This window comes from Geotrypetes seraphini, chromosome 12, assembly GCF_902459505.1.
Source record: "Geotrypetes seraphini chromosome 12, aGeoSer1.1, whole genome shotgun sequence".
NCBI lineage: Eukaryota > Metazoa > Chordata > Amphibia > Gymnophiona > Dermophiidae > Geotrypetes > Geotrypetes seraphini.
This window is the reverse complement of record NC_047095.1, coordinates 19,957,664-19,977,020: the sequence shown is the minus strand read 5'-3', so window position 1 is coordinate 19,977,020 and position 19,357 is coordinate 19,957,664. Positions and strand designations below refer to the sequence as shown.

Here is a 19,357-nt window from a genome sequence, read left to right as displayed (position 1 = left end):
TTCTGCAAATTGGCACTCAGTGAAATAAGATAACACTCTTCAGCTTCAGTGCAAAATAATGCTCAGAATTTAGGAAGTTGGTTGGGCCGAGTACTTTTCAGCACCCCTTCATAGACGCTGTGCACCTAACCCAGCCTTTTCAGTCCAGTTTCAGTCAAGGACACTTGACAGAATCAATGATTGCTTTTTTCCTTAACGAATTACACTCTGTGCTTAATGATGATAATAATGCTATACTTATCTCTCTCGACCTCGGCGCAGCCACTCTCTACTCCTTACTAGGTTGCCCTCAGTTGGTATTTGTGGGTTAATGTTTGAATGGTTCTCCTCATTTCTAACCAGCTGTTCTTTCTCAGCCTCACTTCCTCACTCCAGATCAACTCCAGCTGCTCTCCGTTGTGGTGTCCCACAGGGCTCTCTGTTGTCTCCTAATCTGTTTAACATCTTTTTTAGTCCCCTGGTATCTTTGATTTAAACTGCAGTAAAACTTTTTGAACTAAACTGCTTCCTTAGTTTTATACATACTGTATGTGGACGACATTCTTCTGGTTTCCACCTAAGACCTCTCTAGTCCTGATTTATCTGCACTTCAATCTTGCTTAGACACTGTTGATTACTAGTAGAGAATGACATGGGGGGAAAAAAATCTGTCCCTGTCACCTGACCACTGTCTCCTTCACCGCCCCGTCCCCACCGTCCCCTTCACCGGAAGTTGCGTCGGAGGAGAAGCTTCCGCCCACACACACGCGACTGCAGGCACAGGCAGGCTTCGCCGGCTTCAGTAAGTTTCTTTTCTAAAGCGCCGTGAAGGTAAGGGGGAGGGAGGGAGGTTAATAGATTTGGCCGTAGGTAGGTAGGTAGGGAGGGAGGGGACTGTGTGCAATCGGTGACCGCGCGCCTTCCCTCCCTTAACTGCGGGGACAAGGCCATTCACCGCTCCACGGGGCGGTGGATGGCCTTGTCCCCGTGCCCGCAGTGAGCACTTTTTCCCCCCACCGTTTTGTCGGGTTACCCGCAGCTATCCGTGGCTAGCCGCAGGTAACTGCCACCGTGTCATTCTCTAATTACTAGCTCTCCTCTAACCATCTCATATTGAATCCCTCTAAGTCAGTCGTTCTGTGGATTACTGGAACATCCTCTGTTCCCTCGCTTCAGAATAGTCCATCAGCTGTGTTGAGTACCCCAAAATACCAGGGAGTATTCAGTTCATAGCTTTCATTCAGTCCACACATCTCTTGCTTGGTTAAAACTTCATTCTGTCACACCTGCTCATTATAGAGCTACCCTTGAGGATGTTTTGTGTTCCATTTTGTTATATTCCTAGTATCTTTTCATCTTGATTTCTGTACTATCATTTTCTAAGACTCTTCCCCCTCTGTTTGACTTCTCACCCGTGCACATAGGTCAGACCATATTTTGTCCATCGTTTCCTAACGCCATTGACTCCCATCCCTTTCCACATTCAGTTGAAGATCTTCACACTTACACATAAGGTTCTCCATGCTGGTAATCTTCTTTATCTTGCTGCCCTTATTATACCATATATCCGCTCCCGGGCTTTACACTCAGCTCTTGCTCACTGTCTTTTGCTCCCTCTATCTCACCTGGAGTTGACTGCCAGTCATATTTTTTTCAATTGATCATATATTTAAGAGCTCATACAGGTAAACTCCCTGGGCCCTCAGCGATACCACTCAGGGCTTGAATACTCTCATGGCTCTTGAGCTTAACATAACTAATCATCACTGGTCCAATCTTAATATTCTTATAAGCATTCACTTTACTTTCAGAGGTAACTTCTGGGAGAAGGGCCATGAGAGTATTCGAGCCCTGAGTGGTATCACTGAGGAGTTTACCTGTATGAGCTCTTAAATATATGATCAATTGACAGAACGGTATTAAAGAGTTTTTAATATTATTGCCTGATCGAGTGTAAAGTCATATTTTTTCTGCATGATCCCAACCCTGAAGAATGCTCTCCTCTTTGAACTCCATATTGAACAGTTCTACCTCCACTTCAGAGCCTTCCTAAAACCTCACCTGTTCACTTTAGCCTTCCAGCTAAGTCTACCGGGTGGAGGATGTCTAATTTGAAATGTAACACTTTGTGTGTGTGTGTGTGTTTTTTTCCTTTCCTCTCTGTCCTCCGTTCTATTTCTCTTGTTCTATGGAATAAAGCAGTTCTTTTCCTTTTTTCTTGATTTTACTGTATATCATTTTTATTTCTATTTTGAAAGGTGGCATATATCACATACCAAATAAACTAAATTAAATCAGAAAAATATTTCCTTTTGATGTATGATTTAAATGTTGACATATTTTAATTGTTCTTAGTGTGGGATATGCCATTATTGTACACATTTTTATCCCTGAGATAGTTTGACATTCTCTTTTGAATATGTCATTGTTTTGTGCTTTTCTTTGATTTATTTTTGTGATTTCACCAGTGAGTATTCTTAACTTTAATTTACAGGTCTTCCAGTCTCTGAAGCAGCATCCCTTGATCAATGGACAGCAAATATTAAATTTAATTACACGAGAATGGCTTTCTTCCCGGGGTCTAAAACCAATTGTATCTTCCTCAAGAGAGACACAAATTATACTTTTATATTGCAGCTTCTCCAAAAACATGATTGAGCATAGCCAACAAACCAAATAATTCCAAATCAATCACCCCCCCCTTCAAATGCCATGTCACAAAAAAATACTCCACCAATTCAGCCTGAAAAGACAAATGGGCTACTAGTCTGTAACTCCCACAACCAGAAGTGTTAAGGACAGGACTAAGCTTCCAATGATGTCTGCTCTATCTAGGCAAGATCTTTATCACTTCCTCATAGAAGATAAAATCAAATTCAGCCAAAATCCTAGTTAGCTCACTCTCCCTTCCTGCTTCTGGGGATTGCCTACTGACATTAAGCTCTAGGTCGGGGGTCGGCAACCTGCGGCTCCAGAGCCGCATGCGGCTCTTTTCCACCTTTGCTGCGGCTCCGGTAGTGTGTCACGCAGGCATGCAGTTACAAGTCCGGCGTCGCGGCGGGAAATAGCCACGCTGAGTAGTGAGCTCAGCACATACACAGATGAAAGCCTTGCTTGCTGATTGGTCCGGCGGCCCCGCCCCGCCGTGCCGCCGGACCAATCAGCAAGCAAGGCTTTCATCTGTGTAGTGCTGAGCTCACTACTCAGCATGGCTATTTCCCGCCGCGACGCTGGACTTGTAAGGTGCCTGAAAAAGAAATCATCCTGGCCGGGGTCGGTGTCATGCTCCGGAGATCTACAGCCTTCCTATCTCCCTCTCCCTTCTACCTGCTTCCGGCCACATCCCCTGCTCCGCGGCTCTCTTCGGCAACTCAGCAGCAGCTTCTGACGTCGGGGCCTACCCTCTGCGAGTCCCGCTTGTTTCAACTTCCTTTTTCCACAAAGGCGGGACTCGTAGAGGGAAGGCCTCGATGTCGGCAGCTTGTCTTGATCACTGCTGCTGACGAGTTGCTGAAGAGAGCCGCGGAGCAGGGGGGTGTTGCCAGGTGCAGGTAGAAGGGAGAGGGCCAGATGCAGGACTCGTGGGTGAGGGAGGAGAAGAGAGAGAGAAAGAGAGAGGGGAGGGAAACAAAAGGAAATCTTTCATACTGGGCTGGGCCGGAGTGGAGGGAGGGTGGAAAGATTCTGGCTACAGGGTGCAGTAACAAAGGAAAAGGGGTGAAAGCTGAAAATGGAGATAGTGACACAAAGAAGAGAAAGGGTAAGCAGGACCTACTGAATAAGGATAGAGATACAGAGGGGACATGAAGAGGAGGTGAAATAGAGACATAGAAGTAATGCTGAAAAAGTGTGTGGGGGGAGATAAAGACATTGAAAGGGCAAATGGTGAACATGGCGTAAAGATAAGGACAGAGACAAATGAAGATTCTGAAAAAGTGGTGAGATAGGGATATAGGTGAGATGGACACAAAGAAGGGTGATGCTGGAAAATAGGTGGAATGATAATTCTGAAAGACACAGAAGGGAAATGCTGGATCAAGGAGAGATGGGGCTCAGGCTGGATGGAATGAGGAGAAATGCCTTGTTGGCCCGGAACTTCCTCTCCTATGTCAGAATTGACGTCAGGGAGCGGAATGCTGGTCAGCGCAACACTTCTGCAGGGAAAGCTTGGGGCGGTGGTGGCTTGGGGGCTGTTCCCCGATTGCGGTGGCAGCAAACCGAGTGGCTTGGGGGACGGCACGGAGACAGAAAGAAGGGGGAACAGGGAGACAGAAAGAAAAAGTTGGGGGAGAGAATGAGGTCTGGAGGAGAGGAAACATACAGGAGGCTGAAAGAAAGGAAGAAAGATTGGATGCACAGTCAGAAGAAGAAAGTGCAACCAGAGACTCATGAAATCACCAAATAGCAAAGGTAGGAAAAATGATTTTATTTTCAATTTAGTGATCCTGTATATAGCATTAAGATAAGAAACAATATATGCAGTGTTAGATTTGTTTTATAATGGTTTTGCGGCTCCAAGTTTTTTTTTCTTTTCGAAAACGGGTCCAAGTGGCTCTTTATGTCTTAAAGGTTGCAGACCCCTGCTCTAGGTCATCCTGCCTGGATATTCCCCTTTCCAGACTCTCATTTCTTGATTTCTTTTCCACCTGAAATCATCCAGGTGAGCAAATAGTTCCTGAACTACTAACTCTTCTCTGATAGTCCTTGTTAGAGAATTTGACCATTTAATGATGTGGGAGGCTGACTCCCCCTTTTTAGCGATTAAAAACAGTTGTTACACTACTTGATTTGTCTTAGTAATTTGTTTATCCTGCTTTGACTATCAGAAGCTAAGCAGGGTCGGGCCTGGCTAGTACTTGGATGGAAGACCACCTGGGAATACCAGGTGCTGGAGGCTGAGGGGACCTGCGTTGGGCAGCAGCGACATAATGGAGCTACACACTGTGCAGGAGAAGGCAATGGCAACCCCACTCCTGTAATCTGCTGTGAGACATCAAAGGGGGGATTTTTCACCGTGCATATTGCCAAGACTCGGTGGCATGATCCGTGCATTGTGTTTATAGTAGAAGCAATGGCGTAGTAAGGATGAGTGGCACCTGGGGGCAATGGTGCTCTTCCCCTGCCATCTTCCCCCCCACCCCGTCGTGCACGCGCCCCTTTCCCTGTACTTTTTTAACTTCTCTGGCATGACCGGCATGCCCACGTCGGTGTCTGCTCACCCTTTGATAGCACAGGTCCCGGAAGTGATGTCGGAGAAAGCGCCGACGCTGATGTGGGCAGCAATCTCACGCTGGGGAAGTATAAAAAGGTACGGGAGGGGCGCGCGCAAGCGGCAAGGAGAGGAGTGGGGGGGGGGGGGCAGAGAGGATGAGGAGGGGTGCCGTGCCCTTAGGAAGGCCACGTCCGGGGTGGACCGCACCTCCCTTACCCCCCATTACCACGCCACTGAGCAGAAGATCCTCTTTGCCACTGATGTTTTATAGACTTTATATTTAGAGGCCCATCTCTCTTGATCAGGTTTCCAGAAGCTAGAATACACTTCTCACCTCCGTATTTGCTGTGATAGGGGATTAACAGAACCGCAAATACAGAAAAACCGTGAATAACTTTTTCATATGTTATTCGCTGTTTTCTATTAAAAACCATCGTGAATATGGTGAAACCGCGGATAACATGATGGGAGACCTGGCCTTTTCCTGAAGGAGAGGCAAAACACGGTGAAGAAAGTGCTGGGAATCAGCAATTTTCTCTGTAAAAGCTTGGCATCAGCGATTTTTCTATGCAAGCTGATGTAATTTGAGGGGAGGAGCCAGCAAGCTAAAAACTGTGAATAATCTAAACCGCGATTGCTGAAACTGCGAGGGAGAAGTGTATTATTCAAATTTGCCTGCATTTGTTATAAACTGTTGTCTGGATTATCTCCACATTACCTTATCTCTCATTTTGAATTGTATAGACCGGTTAAGTTTACTCGTTGAAATAGCTTATTTATTTTTCTGAATCCAAAAAATTGCTGTTATAAGAAGCATTGATAAGACCTTGGCCTTTCAAGCGGGTAAAGCTCAATCTTGGTGATGTAATCTGATTCATCGAACTAAATCATACTGTTCTTTCAGGAAACTAGTAAAGACCTATTTGTTCAAGAAATTGTTATCTGTCTAAGACCTATGCAATTATATCTGTCTTATGCTCATTGTATTTTTATCACTGATTATCCAGTTCTTCTTATCTGTAAACCGCCTAGAACTCTTCCGGGTGTTGGCGATATAGAAAATAAAGTTATTATTATTATTATTATATTACCTCTCCACATCCTTTTCACCTCTTTTTACATTTTTTCAAAACATTTGTAATATAAATCTACATTGTAGCCTTTCTGAAATGAGGTGCTAGTCCTTGTGGGCAAGTAAGCATATATTTTTGGTGAATGGCTTAGTGAAAAAGCCCTAAGAGAACAGACACCAACATTTCAGAATGATCAAGGGTGCCAAACACGATGGCCATAACAAATTACCCTTCCCTGCTAAATATTGGGGGTGCCGAACACCCACCGACACCCACAGAGATGGCTCCTATAGTACTGTTTGTTTGTTTTTTCTTTTTTGGTGGTTGTTTTTTATTGGACCTGACATTAATTTTGGCAAGACAGCTCTATTCCCTGTAACATTTTGTTTGCCTTTAGGACAAGGGTGTCCAACCTTTTGGCTTTGCTGGGCTGCATTGGCCGAAAAAAATGTTTCTGGGGCCGCACAAACACGCAAACACTGCAGCAAGACAGAGGAGGGATCCAGCAAGACGGTAAACACCCGGGGGCAGCAGAGGAAAACACTGCATCACCCTCGACCGGGGTCGCACAAAATACTTCCCTGGGCCGCAGGTTGGACACCCCTGCTCTAGGAGAAACCAGGGTGCTCCTGAGGCGGGGCCAACATTGAGATGAATAATGATCATATTCATCTACTCTCCAGATAAATTTGTTCAGATAGAAGGACTGCACAAACAACAGTTTTGGTACTCCATTTCAGCAGAGAGCGAGCAAAATGCTGAATGTCAGCGTATGAACTGTAAATGTGGAGTTGCAGCTCTGAATTTTGAACCCCATAAGTACCCTTGCAATTACATTGGATCTTTACATTTAAAAAAATACGACTGTCAAATAAAAATTAGCCGAGGTACATATTCGGGCACATAAATTGACTGAAATCGTAGAAACTGACAAGAATACTGCATTCATGCAAAATAACACTTTAAACGATGATTTTTTTTTTCTCTTCAAAATGGCAACAATTCATTGAACGTATGCCAGAGAGACAGACAAGATCTGTATTTATTATACTGTCAAAAAAAATAAATACTTGGACCATGTGACCCTTTATAAATCCTCGAACATCCAGGGAGTTGGGGCAGTTGATCTTGAATTTTTAAAGCTAAGAGATCAATACTCAAAGGTACTAAGCTGGTTAGCAGGCACTGTTAACCATATAAGTGCCAGTGAAGGGGGTATTCAGAAGCACTAACCAGACACTGCTGCTGAATATGGGTGACACTCTCCATAGGCGGTGTTTGAGCAGAACCTTTTTGCTGTCTTAACTTTATCTGGTTGGCTATTTGGATTAGTGGTCTGACTGTGGTTGTAAACTGAATAGCACTTCCAGATCAGGACTGAAACCAGATATTCAGTGCTCTAGCACAGTGGTTCCCAATCCTGTCCTGGAGGACCACCAGCTAGTCAGGTTTTCGGGATAGTCCTAATGAATATGCATGGAGCAGATCTGCATGCCACTTCCATTATGTGCAAATCATTAAGATTATCCCAAAAACCTGACTGGCTGGTGGTCCTCCAGGACAGGGTTGGGAACCACTGCTCTAGCATACCAAAGGTGGGGCGGTGGGGGCAGTCTGCTCCGGGTGCAGGCAGTTAGGGGGTACATGGAATGGTCATAGGGCTGTGGTGTGCATCTGTTGGTTCTGCTGGCCTCTAACCCCTCCAATGCCAAATTCCTGTTCCAGAGCGAGGGGCGTGGACCAGCAGAACCAACACCTATGCACATGTGAATTATGGCCCCAGGGCCTCTCCATGCATCCCCCAGGTGGCTAACAAGCAAGGTGCACCACTGATTCAGTGCCAGCTGGTATCTGGGTACTGGTCCTACATATCCACTTTCATTTGAATTGTAGTGGTCATCGTTTTACTAAACTGCTTACCACCATGGTTACATATTGGGCCCTAAATGTTCCTTTTTAATTTGTAGATTACAAAGATCTGATAATTCAGGATAGGTTCTAGAATGTTATGCTATAGGGGTGATTGCCTGAAAGGGTGTTGATATCACGGTATAGATCAGTGGTCCCCAACCCTGTCCTGGAAGACCACCAGGCCAATCAGGTTTTCTGCATAGCCCTAATGAATATGCAAGGAGCAGATTTGAATGCCTGTCACTTCTATTATATGCAAATCTCTCTCATGCATATTCATTAGGGCAAGCCTGAAAACCTGATTGGCCTGGTGGTCCTCCAGGACAGGGTTGGGAACCACTGGTATAGATCATATGTCAGAAAAATCCTGTTTAGAAAACCCTTGGGTACCTTATGGGGCACTCAGGTATTGGGTTCCCCACTGGGTGCTTTGTTTGGTAATGTGGCTTCCTGTGAAGTCTTTGGGAAGGGATGCCGCCTCTTGTTTCAAAAGGCATGTATGGTGAGTCATAAATGCATTAAGCAATCTTGGGTGCAAGATACTCCTCCAAGTTTTTGGCACTGGAGAAATCAATTCCATTGCTTACTACTTCTTGAGACTTGAGACGCCTGTAAAACTCCTAAATGTCAACAAGTCTTTCTGCAGATTTGGGAGCCTTACCTTCACTCTTTACCATATAGGGCGCGAAGTCTGATTCTGAATGACTTTCATTAATACGCTGATTTCTCCTTCCATATTTAGGTTATCTTCCAACATGGGTTTTGGTTTTTTTTTTGGGGGGGTAGAATCAGGTGGATGTGTGTGTGTGTGTGCGTGAGGGTTCTTGCAATTTATAACGCTTGATGGAATTGTATTGTGCTTGCTATTCTCATTCTGGAGTGGAGTCACAAGAATCAGGACTCTGCTCGTTGTGTTTGGACCTTTTTTGTACTTTGGCATTGTCTCTCTTAGAATATTGTGTACAATTCTGGAGGCTGCACCTTCAAAAAGATATAAAAAGGATGGAGTCGGTCCAGAGGAAGACTATTAAAATGGTGTGTGGTCTTTGTGATAAGGCATATGGGGACAGACTTAAAGATCTCAATCTGTATACTTTGGAGGAAAGTCGGGAGAGGGGAGATATGATAGAGTCGTTTAAATACCTACATAATATAAATATGCATGAGTCGAATCTCTTTCATTTGAAAGGAATCTGTGCAATAAGAAGGCATAGGATGAAGTTAAGAGGTGATAGGCTCCGGAATAATGTTAGGAAATACTTTTTTACAGAAAGGGTAGTAGTTGCATGGAACAGTCTCCAAGAAGAGGTGGAGACAGAGACTGTGTCTGAATTGAAGAGGGCCTGGGATAGGCACGTGGGATCTCTCAGAGAGAGAAAGAGATAATGGTTACTGTGGATGGGCAGACTAGATGGGCCATTTGGCCTTTATCTGCCGTCATGTTTCTATGTTTCTTTTATTTTCTCTGGTTTTGTTCCATCAATAAAGTAGATTTGAACATTAAAAAAAAAATCCCTACCATCACAATTTTCCACTGATTGGCAGCATTGTTAGTGATCTTAACAGAGAGAACAGTGACAGACAAACCCAGGGTTGGTCCTTGCAGAGTAAATCAAGCACATTTACAGGGCAGATTGTGGAAGCCTTAACTGTCGCTGTCTCTGTTCTGCTCCTTCTGTCAATAAATAAGGAATTTTGTCTGATATAATTGCAAAGCAAATGATCTTTTTTTTTTCTTTCAAAAAGTAAAGTCATAATTACTGCTGTTGCTTTAAGATCTATTCTCTATTTAATATAGACTTTTATGAAAGTGTTGCGTTACTTAATTCTCTTATTGGTTTGAGGAATAATTAAAGCTTGGCATTCCAAAAGCTTTGAAAAATCTAATAAAAGCTTTAATTGTATATAGGAGCTGGCTTGGCAATTGGCACTTAGTTGTTTAATTGTGCATCTACTGCTGTGTAATTTTATTAATTTGGAATGTACCGTATAATACCCTATGATGATTTGTTTTGACTCGTAGAGAAAAATAGCCACATTCTCCTGAAGCCAAAGAATAAGAAAAGATTCTTGAAGACCGCTCTCCTTCCATTTCTCCTCACTTCCATTTTCTCCTCCCACTTGCATTGTCCTTTGTTTCTACCTTGACTATTCATTGTTCATCTCAAGTACAATAGCTCGATAAGGAAGTGAAGATGCACATGCTCCCACTTTCCCCTATATTCCCAGATAGAGGGGAGTTATTAGTCAATCAGAAAACAGGAACACTTGATGAGCCACTCATCTTTTATCTTTGCTGGTTACCCAAAAAATCTACCACCAACGCTCCAGACTCCTGCAAGCAGGAGTTTGACTCTGCGAATCGATAGTTTGGAGCTTTGGCCCTGAAGCAGTGACTTACAAGCCAGGAAACGATCGTTGGCCTATTTCCTAACTAGCTTGTTTTTTTCAGTGGTAGTTGGTGACAAAGCAGTTTCATGGTGGAAGAGTGTCATTGTGGTTTCTGTTTAAGTTCACTAATGTGTGTTTTGTTGGTGATAAATATTTAGATAACATCTGTATAAGTAAAAACTTAGAATCCATGCATCTGCAAAAACTGAACTTGCACAAAAAGGTTAAAAAGTGAAAGGGAATGATGATTGCCCTTGAGGTAAACTGAAATAACTTTTAAAAATGAATTTCTCCCTTCAAAGCCAGGTAAATAAAAATGATAAATTGCACCATGTGATCAAACTTATTAAACACACAGATATTTGAGTGTAGCAATAGCAATTAGATGTGAAAATGAGACTTTACAAATAGCAGGTACAAGACAAGTTGGAATTGCTTCCAGTAAGTCAAATTTTCTACATGAATCCATATTTTTGTAACAAATTTTAAACACTCGTAAAGTCAGATTGGCTAGAATTTGCACTTTAAAAAAAATACTTCTTGGTCTAAATAACCCACCATAAAAGAATGAATGAACACAGTTTCACCATTAATTTACCAGCGTGTCTGCTTATCTGGAATTCTAGGTGGATGTATGGCTGTTTCAACCACTTCAAGTCTGCAGTCCTTGAGAAGGAGCATTACCAAGCTCCATTAATGGCTTAGGTACAGAGCAGTTCATGGTGTCAGTAGTGCATGACAGTCTGAGGGCAAAATGGTAGGGTGTACTCAAAATCTTCTCAGGACTGGATTTGTACCAGAAGCTCTTTTACAGCAATAAGAAAGCTGCAAGCCTAGTAAAAGTCCAGAACTCACAGTAAAAGTCACAGCACAAGTCTAATTTTTCATCTTATCATTTCTTACATGTATCCAAATGCAAACCATGTGATTAACTGTACTGCAGTAAATTGATATCAGACTAACGAATAATAATAATAGCTTTATTTATATCCCGTCATACCTTTTCAGTTCAAGATGGTGTACGAGAGGTGCTGTAAGAAGAACAACGAAGTAACATCAGTTAGATTTGGGAAGGGGAAGAAGCCAGTTATGTGGCAGGGAGGTAAAGGGTGAGAGAAAGGAACGTGAAAGGTGCGATAGATGTTGAGCAGATTTCAAGGATCAGATAAATTTGTCGAATAAGTGGGTATTTAGTGATTTTATGAATCAAAAGTCATTACCCAACCTACTCCCATCAGAGAAGATTCTGCTTTGAGAGAGTTCACTAAAAGCCATTTTCCATTCTTCAGCTAGAATATCATATAATAATAATACTAGCAGGGAGGAAATACTCCGCAGAATAGCACTTGGTCACTCTTCAATGAAGGCTCTCGACAAAGCATTCAAAGGCAAGGAAGTAACACTCCAAAGATCAGACTTGTCCACGAACTCATTTTCTCAATGGTCACTTATGGATGCGAAAGCTGGACACTACAGTAACATGACAGAAAGAAGATTGACTCATTTGAACTTTGGTGCTGGAGAAGGATGTTATGAGTGCCGTGGATTGCCAGAAGAACTAACAAATTGATTCTAGAAGAGATTAAGCCAGCTATGTCACTCGTAGCCTAAATGATGAAGTTATGACTGTCTTATTTTGGTTACACCATCAGAAGAGGGAGAGATCACTGGAGAAGGACATTATGTTTGGGAAGATCAAAGGAACCAGGTGAAGAGGGTGACTTGCAATCAGATGGATGGACACGTTGAAAACAACCATGGGGATGGCGCTGGAGGACCTTTCTGGACTAACAGAAAACCGATTTCTTATTAGATCTGCAATTCATCGAGTCACTAGGACTTGAACATGAGTCGATGGCCCCTAATAACAACAACAATACAAATATTTAAATGATGTTTTGAGAATGCTACCAACTTCTTCATATGCACAAGATTAAGTGCTACTTATTCAGCAATAAACATTATAAAAGAATTCAATGTCCTTTGATGGAAATCCATCTTTTTACCTACCCTTTTTTTAATATGAGATATGCAACAAAAGAGCAGACCACCTCCCATAAGTAATAGCTGTACAAGTTAAACCCAGGAATGACACCTTCAAGGAACAATGAAACAATTTTTGGGCAGGAGTTTGACAAAATAATTTGAAATGTCTAACCTTGATATTTCAAATGATGCATATCATATATTCAGAGGTACATTGAGGTAATTGTGTTAACTGTGCACATGCATATACCGTAGTTGCTCAGAAGGTGTCTGATTAGTACATATTCTATAAAGGAATGTAGGTGCCTACTTTTCTTTACAGAATGCTAGCATGAGAGCAAAAATATTCAGCTGTAATCAAGGTATAAATACATGTGCCTATGGTCTGTAGATATATGTATAACTTGTAGAAAATTATAAGTTATGTGCAAATGTGAGCACTGTCCAGACTCTGCGCATGTATATGCCTATCTGTAACATACATGCTATATAAAATGCATACATATTTACAGAATAGTGCTTGGGTGGAATTTTGGTATATATGCAAATATGTGCACACATAAATACACATATACCATTGTGTACTTTGTAGAATCACTCTGTGTATGTTTAGCACCACTGAATATACTGATATCTGTATCTATATCTATCTATCTATATAGACTTCCCATAAGACAAAGAATCTATCTATCTATCTATCATATGAAGGGCCACTGAAAAGTTCTCAGTCCAAACAACAAAGTTGGGGCAGTCTCCTTCGAGGACTATACACTTAGGGCTCTTTTTACGAAGGCGCGGTAGCGGTTTCATGCGCATAATACCGCGCGCTAAACCGCCGGCTGTGCTGGCCACTACCACCTCCTCTTGAGCAGGCGGTAGTTTTTATGCCAGCGCGGGGGTTAGCGCATGATGAAAAGTCGCACGCGTTAAACCCGCTAGCGCGGCTTCGTAAAAGGAGCCCTTAGCCTAGTGATTTTCCACTTTTTCATTCTGTCAGAAGAATACGGAACCAAAAAAGTGGAAAATCACTGGACTAAGTGTATAGCCCTCGAAGGAGACTGCCCCAACTTTGCTGGTTAGGCTGAGAACTTTTCAGCAGCCCCTCATACACTACAGCAGGGGTGCCCAACGTGTCGATCGCGATCGACCAGTAGCTCAGGAAGGCAACTCGAGTCGATCGCACTCGTGTTGCCGTCCTGATCTACGGGCCGATCAGCCTTCCTCTCCAGTGTTCTCCCTAGGGCCTTTTAGCTGGGCGGTCTGCCCAGCTGTCATCTGCCGCTGCTGAACATTAAAAAAAAAACAAAAAAAAACGGCTTGGAGATTTCAGCCCCTAGCGAACTTATGCTCCGGGCTCTAACGTGTGCGTGCCGGCTTCTCTTTTCTTCCCTCCGAAACCGGAAGTTATGTCCGGGGGGGGGGGGGGGGGGGGGAGAAGGGAAGCCGGCACGCACATGTTGAGAGCCCTGAAGCAAGTGTTCGCTACGGGCTAATGCGGGAGACAGGTTAGTGAAGCATTTGTTCTTGTTCCTGTCGGGTCCTGCCTACTTTCTGTTTCCGCGAAGGCAGGACCTGGCAGCATTTCCCCCAATAGGTTGATCACGATCTTGGGCTGATCAGCCTTCCTCTTCCCGATGGCAGAATTGACGTCGGGGAGAGGAATGCTGGTTGGCCGAAGCAGGGAGAGCTTGGGGCCTGTTATTGGTGGTGTTTGGGTCCTGGTCCCTGATGGTAATGGCAGTGGCAGTGGCTTGGGGGAGGGCAGGGAGAAAGAAAGAAAAAGGGCAGGCAGGGATACAGAAGGAAAAAAGAGAAACAGAAAAAAATGAAAGGGAGGCAGAGAGAAAGAAAGGGCAGGGAAGAGGAAGGAAAAGTTGGGGGGAAGGAATGAGGTCTGGAGGTGAAGCAGCATACAGGCTAAAAGAAGGGAAGAAAGATTGTATGCACAGTCAGAAGAAGAAAGTGCAACCAGAGACTCATGAAATCACCAGACAAGGTAGGGAAAATGATTTTATTTTAAATTTAGTGATCAAAATGTGTCTGAATTTATATCTGCTGTCTATATTTTACACTAAGGTCCCCTTTTACTAAACCGCAATAGAGGTTTTTAGCGCAGGGAGCCTATGAGTGTCGAGAGCAGCGCTGGGCATTCAGCGCAGCTCCCTGCGCTAAAAACTGCTATCGTGGTTTAGTAAAAAGGGAGGGGGTATATTTGTCTATTTTTGTATGGTTGTTACTGAGGTGGTAGTGCATAGAGTCATCTGCTTTGACCTCTTTGAAAAACCCTGGAATAGGAATGATGATTAACATTTTCTATGCATACAGTGTGCTTTGTGTTTTTTTTTAAATTTTATTGTTGGTAGATCATTTTGACTTGGTCATTTAAAAAGTAGCTCGCAAGCCCAAAAAGTGTGGGCACCCCTGCACTACAGTATACACTAGTGTTGCCTAAAGGCCCGTTGTGCAATATGACAAAATTTGAATTGCTGTTTTTCAATTGTGATTTAATTGAATTAATTATACTGTAGTATATATATATATATATATATATATACTAGTGTTTTAGCCCGTTACATTAACGGATGCTAGTAGATATATATATAAAAAGTTATTTTACTGTTAGTAATGAAGTGGGACTTGTGCTAAAACTGCAAGAGCTACTGATCAAATCATTTCCTCTAAAGAGGCAATTTTAGCAGTTTTGAACTGGTGGAATGTAAGCTATTCCCTATAGGATGAAGACGGAAACCCGCCAGGGCGCCTGGCTGCAACTGTCTCAGTCTACCTTAAAAGCTGCTTTCACCCACCTCAGAGGCGATGACTTGCAAGCCCCAACGGCTCCCTTCGGCCGTGCTCGTGCCCCGCGTCTCCTCCTCCTCATCAACATGGCGGGCCCGCCGCCGCATCTCCCCCCTGGCCCCGGCGCCGACCCCCCCGCTACCAGAAATGGATCCTAGACAACATCGACTTGCTGCGCTCGCGCAAGGCGTGGCCCGACCTGGAGCGCATCTGAACTTTTTCTGGCCGGAGCCGGCAAGCCCAGAGATGCGTGGTAAGCGCACATGTGCACTCTGCCGGCCAAGGAACTACAGATCAGGCAACACGGCGGTGAGAGTGCGCATACGTGCTTAGCATTTTATTATAAGAGATATATATATATATATATATATTCAAAAGTTTGGCACTAATACCAGATTTGTGCCAGTCAGATCATCAGTGTAGGTTTGAAACCCAGGTAAATGAATTGAGCCCCTACCCTTTCCTGGTTCTCAGCTGGTGCTGTAACCATTAGGATACTCTTTCACATAGAAAGCCCTGTGATGTCATAAAGATATTCATTTTCATGTTTTCTCTTGCTCATTGTTTAGGTGTTTCACTTTGGAAAAAGGATGTTCATGGTGGATGTAGCCAGCACTTGGATGTCTATTTCTCATATATTTTAGGTCAGACTGTCAGCAGATCCTGTTATAAAATGCCTGAGATATGGAAGTCCATATATGACGTACTGAGTTGCACATCCTTTCTAAAACCTACCACAAAATGAATTAGAAAAATTTTCAATATATAATTAACTCACTTTTGCTGGCTGAAGTGAGTTAACATTTGTCAGTCCAAATATCATTCACTTTGTGCATTTCAGGGGATTCACCCGCTGAGTTCTGGGTTGACACTCAACTGTAGATCTGATGGCAATTATCTTCTTTCTAAAATAATTGCCTGTCATAGTGACAAAATAGTTCTTAGGCCCATTTTTGGAATTTACATGCTACTAAAGTATTCAAAATATTTATGTGCATAAATGTTTAGGGATACCATATTTGTAAAATGAAAAAAAAGAGGACACGTGACCCTGCTCCCATCCTACCCCTGACTTTACCTACCAGCCTTCAACCTGCCCGTAGCCCCTTCCCCAGATGCTAGTTTGGCAGGGCCGGCTTACATAGAATCCAGTGGTTACCCCCTCCTGGTGCTGGAATTCAGTTTTCTTCGGACCACTGGCAGTTAAGCGAGGTGAGCCTGCTGCTCTTGGCCTGCCCCGGAAGCCACCTCTCTGCGGCAACTTCATATTCCCATGTAGGCGGGAACTGCAGAGACGTGACAATCTCTGAATGACAATAGGGTAGTCGTTCCTCATATCTCGAAGGCACATCTTACCTCAACTAGAGATTGTGCGTTTTTCTATTTAGTTCCATGGTTATGGAATAATTTGCCTATAGAATTGAGAAAAGAAGAATCATGTATAAATTTTAAGACATCTAAAAGCATATTATTTTCAATTGGCTTTATTAAATTGAAGAAACAAGTTTGGGATTGCAATCTATATTTATGTAGTGAATTTTTAAAGAAAATTTACAGTTTGTATTAATTGTTAATTTTTATTATTGATATTTTGATTGTCATAGAATTTTAGTTAAAAAAAACCTTCTTTCTTTTATTCTTTCCTTTTCTATTTTTGAATGGAGTTCTTTTCTTAATTGATGTGAATTATATATTGTAAACACTTGGATCCTTGTTTTGGGCCGTTATGCGGTATATCAAATTTGTAATAAACATAAACATAAACTTCCAGGGCAGGTAGATGGCAGCAGGTTCACCTCACTGAGCTGCCGGTGGCCTGAAGAAAATTGAATTCCAGCGCTGAGGAGGTAAGAGGAAGAGAGCCACCGGATTCTATGTAAGCTGGCCCTGTCAAACCTGGAGAAACTCCCACAATTTTTTTTTTTTTTTTTTTAAACATCTGGACACCCGGACAGTCTTCTAAAAGGAAGACATGTCCAGGTTTTCCCAGTCGAATGGCAACCTTATAAATGTTAGCACCCACTTTATAGAATTATCCTAATGAGAAGGAAATGATCAAAATGGGCTACCGTTAAGATGCGCTGTTTTACCACACAGTCGTGCTATTTTAGCACAGGGTCTCCTTGTATAACCCCCCTCCCCCCCTCTTTTACAAAAGCGTAGTGTAGTTTTTAGCACCGGCCACGACGGTAACAGCTCTGACGCTTATAGGAATTCTATGCGCATTAGAGCTGTTACCGCTGCGTCCGGTGTTAAAAACTGCGCTACGCTTTTGTAAAAAGGGGAAGGTGGGGGGAGGAAATGTGCTAGGCCCTAATGTATGGGAATGATCCCTATAATCTTTTCAGTAGCTGCACCTCAATTATGGAATTCTTTGCCTGGATATATTAGAGAAGAAGCTTCTCTAGATAAGTTTTAAAGTTTCTTGAAAATGTTTCTTTTTAAAGATGCTTTTGAAATTTAAAATTCACCAATCAAATTCATTTTTGTAGATTTTTAAAAATATTTGTGCTGCTGCTTTTAGCCCCTCCCTATTATGTGATCCTTCATTGTTATCTTTTTCTAAAATTTTTGAGTTCCACCTCCTCTCCTATTGTTGTCTGTAAGTCTATCTATTTTTGTTAACGTATGTGGGTTAATGTTCTTGTTACCCCTTTTTATATTTGTAATTCGCTTTGAAACTATGGGCTCCTTTTACTAAGGTGCACTAGCGTTTTTAGCAGGAAATTACCACACGCTATACTGTGTGCTACGCTTCTATAGCTAACACCAGCTCAATGCTGGCGTTAAGGTCTAGCGCGTGCGGCAATGTAGCGCGTGCTATTCTGCGCGTTAAAGCCCTAGCGCACCTTAGTAAAAGGAGCCCTATGTTATAAGCGTTTGCATCAAATTTTAATAAACATGAAACATGTATGCTAAGGTCTTTTGTTACTGTAGCTTAGTTAAAGGAATCCTAAATAATTACACAATTATCAATTAATGATATATTACAAGAAAAATAAGATTAAAAAAATAAATATGTGCTCCAATCCTGCAGAAACTGTGCCCATATTGAAGGAGTGTACACTACAACTACTTTAGAGCAGGTGTAAATATATACATGTAGATATGTGCTAAATCACACCTTTGCCCAAACTTGCCAAATTGCACGGCCTAAACCTTTAGGTGTGACCATATTTTATAAGAAATTTACATTTGCACATGTAAATCAGCATTAGCACGTCCTAAATGCTGCATGTCCTATTTTATATCTGTGGGCACATGACACTTACCCCTTCTTTTACTAAGAGTACCTTGCCGGATTTAGTTGGCAGGGTAATAACATTAGCTGAACTGAGGAAGAGAAGGCCAGGTTATGGATAGGTGGAGGGGTATGGAGGGTTGAAGTTATAGGAAAGATAGAAGAGGAGTGGGATTGGTTGAAATAGTTGTTAGGAAAGGGAGATAATGAAATGAAGGATTGGGATTGGTTAATGGGAATGGAGGTTGGAATGTTGAGGGAGAGGGTTTTTTTTTAGCGGTTTAATTCATTTTGGGGTTTTGGTGTGGGAGAGGGTGGATGTGAGGGAGGAGGGTTGGAAGGAGTGTTTCCCTCCCTCCCAGTGGTGGTCTTGGTTAGCTGATGATTTTTTGGATAGGGTACAGGACTTGGGGGGGTGGAGGTACTGTGGTGGGGTTGGGGCGGTCGCAGCTGGGACAAGGGAAGTGTGCATAAAACATGGGGGATATTGTTTGAGGTGGCTGGAAGGGGAATTGAATACATGTGATGGGGGAAATAAAGGAATTACTCATGGGCGTCACCGCCATGAGTTGGAGTGTGTGTGACCTCACGATACCGTGGGTCATGCTATGGGGATAAAGAGGCAAGGCGTTGCGTGAGGGGATGAGCTAATTTCGTCACCGAATGGCTCATGGGGGGATGAGTGGGGAAAGAGGGGTTTATGCTCCAGCTGATTTTACTATAGTGAAATGTTACCAAGAATTAATTGTTAAAATGTTTAAGTGG

At 42.8% G+C, this 19,357-nt stretch overlaps 1 long non-coding RNA gene across 1 annotated transcript; it reads left to right on the top strand.

Annotated features, from left to right (window-relative positions):
• Positions 1-722: 722 nt before the first annotated feature.
• Positions 723-5,618, top strand: LOC117346781. Its single transcript, XR_004536662.1, has 3 exons — positions 723-781; positions 2,474-2,926; positions 4,569-5,618. It is a non-coding gene; the product is annotated as an uncharacterized LOC117346781 (long non-coding RNA).
• Positions 5,619-19,357: the final 13,739 nt, after the last annotated feature.